Raw genomic sequence first — 6,794 nt, forward strand, 5'->3', positions numbered from 1 at the left:
CAGTCGTCACTTCTGCAATGATATCTGCATCAGAGAGTGTTTCGAAAGTTGGTTCATCATCATCAATATGAACCCATTGTTGAAGTTCCTCTTCAGCAGCTGGTGAACTCAGCAATTTCGCTGGTTCTACTAAGAGATCTACAGAATCATTTGTCTGTATAGATTTATTTTCTTCATTTGTGATGGCTGACCAGCATTTTGAAATAGTCGATGGCTTTATTACAGACCATGCTTCTTGTGATATGTACATTGCATCCTTTAGGTTAATTTTTTTCAATGAGGCTGAAAAAGGCTAGGTATCACCTAACAATTTTCGCAACAGCTCACGTCGATAATTCTTCTTAAAGGTTGCAATAATGCCTTGATCCAAGGGTTGAAGAAGATTTGTCGTATTCTTTGGAAGGAACATAGCTGCGATTTTTTTATCCGACGACATGAGCTCCTCTTCTGGATGAGCACGGCACTGATCTATTAAAAGAACGGCTTTTTCTTCTAGCCCCATGTTTCGCAAATAAAGTCGAACCGAGGGAACAAAATGGTCAAAAAACCATCTTTTAAATAGGAATTGCGTCATCCATGCATTTTTTGAATTGTCATATGTTACTGGCAAATTCTTCCGATTTACGTGTTTTGGAACTCTGGGATTTTGGCTTTTCCCAATAAGAAGCAGTTTTAACTTATGCTCTCCAGTTTTGTTTGTGCAGAAGAGTATTGTAAAGCGCTCTTTTTGCTTTTTATAGCCAGCGCAGTTAGTTTTGGAAGCCTTAAAATCTTGAGTTTTATCTGGAAGCATTTTCCAGTAAAGAGCAGCTTCATCAGTATTATAAATTTGCTCATCTACTAATGATCGGTAATTTTTTGATTCAACTTATCGGGAAAGCATGCCGCTGCTGTATCATCAGCTGAACGTTTTTCACCGCAAATTTGCAGTTGGCCTATACCATGTCTTTTTTGGCACCTCCAAAACCAGCCAAGTGAAAGTCTGTTTCTATATTTGGTCTCAATTGTTCTGCCAAAAGTTTTGCTTTTTCTTTAATTATTGGGCCAGATAACGGTCTTCCAATTGCGCGTTGTTCGCGGAACCATAAAAGTAATGCTCTGTCTAATTCTTCGTCTTTGGCAAGTCTACTTCTTTTCCTCTCCAGACCTTCAAATTCATCAAAGTTCTCAGTAAATTTCCTTAATTTTGCTTCATCTTTAATCCATCCTCGTACAGTAGCAGATCCAACTCCAAGTTCTTTTGCTACCGAAACTTTTTTTGCTCCTTTTTTAATTTTATCAATGGCTTCTAATTTAAGTTTGACGGAAACATTCATTCTTTTAGTCATGATTTTGAAGCAACTCAAATTATTATCACTCGTAATTAACATTTTAACAAGATTGAAATTTCAGCAAATTTACGTTAGAAAGGTACAACTATGAAATGAAGATGATCTTTCTTAGCTACCGTGTGAGATAAGAGTGAGCATTCCAATACACTCTTATTCCCAATAGACTTTCTAATCTCCTCGATTTGCCGTAGAAAGGGCGCGAAAGGACGTGAAAAGTTAAAGTAACCAGATTGTTTACAGAAATTCTTTCGCCCCCATTCTTCCTTTCTTGGATGCAAATCCCGATTTGTGCAACCAAGCGTAAATCTTTTCGGTTCTAAAAGGTAGTCACAGAAGGACATGTGTTTTCTTCTACTTTGGCCAGTATGACACCTGTTGTATATTTATATATTATGTTATTTAATACTGTTATCATTGATGAAATGGCAACATGTTTGAATTAAAGGATATAACATCAGGAGATGGCAACAAGATGGACTGGAGTGTAATGTGTTGATTTGTTAAGCTGCTGAAGCAGCATGTACTGTTATATATTATATTATAATGGTTATAAATAAAACTTATATAATCAATGTAAAAGTAGTTGATGTCAAAGTATATGAAAACATAACATGGCGCAGTCGAAATAACGAATCAGCGGAATAAGAAAAACGAAATGTCGAATGAATACTGTCGACCACCGTTAGGCCTAAGCCTAGATGGAAACGTGTCCGAGAATTGGAGAAAATTCAAGCAAAATTTTCAGATTTACTTGAAAGCATCAGGTAATTCCAAGAAAGACTCGGACATTCAAGTTGCTCTGTAGCTTAATGCTGTTGGTGAGGAAGCGATAGAACTTTACAATGTATTTGATCTTGCAGAAGGAGATAAAGAAAATTACGATAAGGTGATTGAAGCATTTGAAAAGCAACTAAGTCCGAAAACAAACGTTGTTGTGGAACGATTCATTTTTAATTATCGCGTTCAAGGTGAAAATGAAACTTTTGATTCCTTTGATTTAAAAAAATTAGTAAAATCTTGTGACTTTGGAAGTCAAACTGACAGCGTTGTCAGAGATAGAATTGTCTTAGGAATCTCTGATGGTGGACTTCAAGAAAGATTGCTACGTGAAGGAGACTTATCTCTAAATCTTGCTGCAGATATTTGTCGGGATGCGGAGCTGAGTAAGAAGCAAGCCCAAACTGTACAGAGCAAAAGTGTTGATACAGTTCTACAAAAAGTATCCAATAGATTCGTCAAGAACTCTTCTGGTGACGGTGTGTTTCAACGTTCCCCTAATAGTGCTTATCAACGTAATATGCCCTTCAAGAATTTTAGTGATGATAATAGCATTCAATATACTCAAAATTCTATTTATCAGTGCAAAAAGTGTAATCGTAAACACAAACGATCAGAATGTCCAGCTTTTGGCAAGCAGTGATTTAAGTGTCTCAAATTTAATCATTTTCCATCAGTATGTAGAATGCGCAGTGTACAAGATGTAACTTATAGTGAGAATAAAGAGGAAGCACAGTATTTTTCGCATTCTGATTTACACAACGAATTTTTTATTGAATCTGTAAGTGTTCTTCAGATAGGTAAAGTGACTGTACAAAATGAATGGACTAAAAACATACAGATATGTGATCATAAAATTAATTTCAAAATTGACACTGGTGCACAGATTAGTGTCTTACCTTTACATGTTTTTTCTCGTTTAGGTGATAATCTAAAACTTGAAAGCACAAACATAATATTAGAAGCCTATGGTGGCTGTTAAATTAAACCAACAGGTATGATTCATTTAATATGTAAAAATGGTAATAATCAAGTTTTTGTTATTGTTAATTTAATAATTAAATCTAGACCTTTACTTGGATTAGAAGGCTGTATGAAATTAAATCTTATAAAATGTATTGATAATGTATCTATAAATGTGAATGTAACTAAATTTATTGAGAATAACAGGGATATATTCACACGTGTAGGGAAGTTTGAAGGAAAATATGCTATCAAAGTAGATAAAAACTCCGTACCTGTGGCTCGTCCTCCCAGACGCATACCAGTAAATTTACGTCCTAAATTGCAAGAAAAATTAAAAAATTTAGAAAATCAGGGAATTATTGCTAGAGTGAATAGTCCAGAGGGTTGGGTAAGTAATTTAGTTGTAGTAGAAAAGCCTGATGGCTCAATTAGACTCTGTTTAGATCCTCAAGACCTTAATAAAGTTATAAAAAGAGAGAGATTATAAAAAGAGTTTTAATACCTAAAATTGTGTAATAAAACAGTATTTACTGTGCTTGATTTGAAAGATGGGTTTTTTCAAATTGAATTAGATGAGGAAAGTAGTGATTTATGTACTATTAGTACTCCTTTTGGATGTTTCAAATTTTTACGTCTTCCAATGGGGCTATCATGTGCTCCTGAAATTTTTCAAAAAAGAAATGAAGCAAACTTTAGAGATATTGAAGGGGTCTTAATTTATTTTGATGATCTCCTTATTGCTGCAGAAACTGTAGAAAAACATGATGAAATATTGACGAAAGTTATCCAGAGAGCTAAGGAATTAAATGTAAAATTTAATCCAAACAAGATACAGTTTAAGGTGCCAGAGGTATGTGTCGTGAAGCTCGACATATATTTTTACGGCTCTCCTCTCTTTTCTCCATGCTCCTTTATCTCCGAGGACATAGCTCCGGCCTCCACACCTCTCGGAGGGAAGAAGAGGCACTTTGGTTGAAAGGTTTAAAAAAATGAATATGGCAACACAGAGTTGGGCCTGTTCTGGCGCACGTGGGAAACATTCAGTGCGGCCACATCGGTGACATGGTTGCTCGTGCACCTTTTCTTTGAGTTTTTTTTTGAACTTTTTTTTAAAATGTGGACTTGAGACCTGCTACCATCTAAGACCATCATGAGTCTCCCTCACGAAAGGGGTATCCTGACTCCGTGCTAAGTGTGGCGAACGCTCGAAATGAAAGAAGGGTGACTACAGCATTACACCCTGCTGAACGCACACAAGATGGTCAAAGCCCCCGGATCGAGCAAGGCAACCTAATGCTCTCAAAGAGATAATCCACGAGTGCCCTGGACCGAGGGATGCCCATAGCTGTATTCTTGGTTCCATTCCATAACTTGTGCCAGCATATGAAAAACATGGGGAATGGAGAAGTAGAAAGGAGCCCGCCTGCGCGCCAGCCAGTCGCACCCCCTAAAAGTGTTTTACAGTAAAAGCTTTCTCATTATCTTCAACCCGTGTCATCATTTATCAAGGTACTGTTTTTCTTACTGATTTTATCTTAGCCAATTCACCAAAGAAAATGTTGTCTACCTTTTTCTGTGCACGTGCGCAAAGATTGGTGAGGAAAGCGATACGAATGGATTTTTGCATGTAAACTTTTTTCAAATAAAAAACAACAACGCAATTCAATCCTGATTATTCTTTCGTACTACCACTTCACCATAGTATGTATTTAATTCTAAGGGTATGAAACCTGATTCTGGCTATGTCCAAGCCCTTATGGATATGCCTGAACCTAAAAATAAAACAGAGCTCTAAAGAATATTAGGTATGATTAATTATCTAAGACAATTTATACCCCAGGCATCGACTATATCTGCTCCTTTAAGAAAGCTTCTTAAGAAAAATATAACTTGGAATTGGATGCCTGTCCATACAACTGCTCTTAAAGTTTTAAAAAACAAAGTTGCAAATGCGCCTGTTTTAGGAGTATTTAACAGTTCAAAGCCGATAGTGATACAGGCGGATAGTTCTAAAGATGGATTGGGTTGTTGTATGTTACAGAATGGGAAACCGATTGCATTTGCTTCTCTTAGTTTGACCGAAACAGAAAAAGGCTATGCCCAAATTGAGGAGGAGTTCTTAAGTATTGTATTTGCTGCAACTAAATTTCATTATTTTATTTATGGCAGACCTATTGAAGTATTAACTGATCATAAGCCATTAGTTTCCGTTATGAATAAAAATGTAGGTAATGTAATGTCTCCCAGGTTGCAACGAATGAAAATTAAACTTTTAAAATATCAATTACTCTTAAATATTTACCTGGTAAATACATGTACATAGCAGATTTATTGTCAAGATCATTTGTTCTAAAACCCCAGAAAGATGATATAGAAATGACAGAATTAGTTCACAGTTTAACCAAACATTTACAAATTAGCGAAAGTAAAAAAATTGAATTTAGGAAAGCAACACTTGCTGATGTTGGTATCTCCCATGTTTTGAAATTTTGGGATGAAGTTTGGCCTTCTAGCATTAAAATGGTTCCAATTGAAACTCAGGAATATTTTGGGATTGAAGATAAAATATATGTCGAAGAGGGATTAGTGTTTTTAAATGATAGAGTCATTGTGCCATTAAGCTTAAGGGCTGAAATGATAAAAATACTTCATACAGCTCATTGTGGAATGGAAAAAACTAAGGCTAGGGCTAGACAAATTTTATTTTGGCCAGGCATAACAAGAGATATTGAAAATATGGTCTCTAAATGTAAGGCTTGTGAGAGATACAGACCCAGAAATATAAAAAAACCTTTGATTCATCATGAACTGCCAAATTTACCTTATGAGAAAATAGGATCAGATATTTGTGAGTATGGAGGTAATAGTTATCTCATTACTGCTTGCTATTTATCCAAATGGTTGGATATAACAAAATTGTGTAACAAAACATCTGAGGAGATAATATCAAAATTAATAGCAATTTTTTCCAATCATGGGATACCTAAAGAAATGATTTGTGATAATATGCCATTTGCTAGTATTAAAATGAAGGAGTTCTGTAATAAATGGGGAATTGAAATAACAAACAGTAGTCCCAGGTATCCAAAATCAAATGGGTTTGCAGAGAAAATGTTGGGTATTGCCAAAAATATTCTTCGCAAGTCTGGTACTGAAACTGATCAGATAAATGAAGCGTTGCTTGAGTATAGAAATACTCCAATTAGTGGAATGAATGTTTCCCCTGCTCAGGTTCTGATGAGCAGATGTCTTCGTACAAAATTACCCACAACAAATTCAGTATTGCAGCCAAAAATCATACAAAATTTTAAGGACAGTTTAGAATCTAAGAGAAATAACAGTAAGATTTACTATGATAGGCAGGCAAGAGAAAGATTAGAATTTAACGAAGGGGAAAGTGTTCTTTTGAGAGTTAATAATAATTGGGAACCAGCTAAAATCATAAAAAAATGTAAGACTCCGAGATTTTATTTAGTAAAAACAGTTCGAGGAAATATACTAAAACGAAATTCATATCATTTAAGGCAGCGAAAAAATTCATTTCAAAATCTGTATGATAGTAGTGATCCTGAAATTATTGAGCTTCAAGGGGGAGATAATATAGAAATGCATAGTCAAGGTACAGGGAATGGGAATGTTGCAGTAAGTGGTTATGTTACAAGAAGTGGCCGTACCATAAGAAAACCTTCTCGATTAAGGGATTTTGTTATGTGATGGGAA

Source organism: Uloborus diversus, chromosome 9 (assembly GCF_026930045.1).
Source record: "Uloborus diversus isolate 005 chromosome 9, Udiv.v.3.1, whole genome shotgun sequence".
Taxonomy (NCBI): Eukaryota; Metazoa; Arthropoda; class Arachnida; order Araneae; family Uloboridae; genus Uloborus; species Uloborus diversus.